Here is a 771-nt window from a genome sequence, read left to right as displayed (position 1 = left end):
TCGACCTAAGTTAAATCGAACTACTCTTGTAAGTAGTGTAGACATACCCCAAGGATAACAACCCTGTATTAATCCTGCCCCAATAACAAGGAGAAGGTGGATCCCACACCACGGGACAAAAGTGGCAAGCAATAATCCATCATGCTGGAGCACCTAGGCAGGGTGTCTGGGTGGTGCCCATGCAATACGAGATCAACTCCTGAAGTTCCTTTTCTACAGCTCACAACTAGATGTCCGAGGACAGCTCATTCAGGAACTGCTTACATCTACATAGTGTGAGGTTTAGCTTCATTGCAAGCTGTAATGGTTCATGGTGGACGCCTAAAACCATCCAGATTTAAGCCTTGTGTCTTTTGTGACAGACTCATCCCACGGAGATGGGTACAACGGGCAGAAGAGAGCGCTTCATGAGAGTCGCATTCAGGATGGTCTGCTCAGTTTCTTGATGCTTTTCCTCCAGGAACTGTCAGTCCAGAAGAATCATCTTCAAGCTGCGTCTGTGAGGGTCACTTGAGACCTGGAGGCACTGGCAGCTGCCAAACATGGATGAGCGCCCACAAGCAGGTACCCTCACACATGGGTCCAGTTGCACGATGTCAAAAAGGGCACTGGAAGAGACTGACAGTGGCAGACTCAGTATCCATAGCTCTTTCGGCCACTGGCAACCTCAGCTTTGTCCCCAAGGGACGGACAGACCTGGTGCTGCAGAACAGAGCACAAGCAAACATGTGGCACCAGGCACCACTGCAGATCACATGGGCTAACGAAGGA

The 771-nt window shown here is 50.2% G+C and overlaps 1 pseudogene; it reads left to right on the top strand.

Annotated features, from left to right (window-relative positions):
- The first annotated feature begins 542 nt into the window (after window positions 1-542).
- The window catches only part of LOC123376337, a 4,631-nt pseudogene continuing 4,402 nt past the window's right edge, over window positions 543-771 (top strand).

This window comes from Mauremys mutica, chromosome 8, assembly GCF_020497125.1.
Source record: "Mauremys mutica isolate MM-2020 ecotype Southern chromosome 8, ASM2049712v1, whole genome shotgun sequence".
NCBI lineage: Eukaryota > Metazoa > Chordata > Testudines > Geoemydidae > Mauremys > Mauremys mutica.
This window is presented reverse-complemented; position numbering and strand designations above follow the sequence as displayed.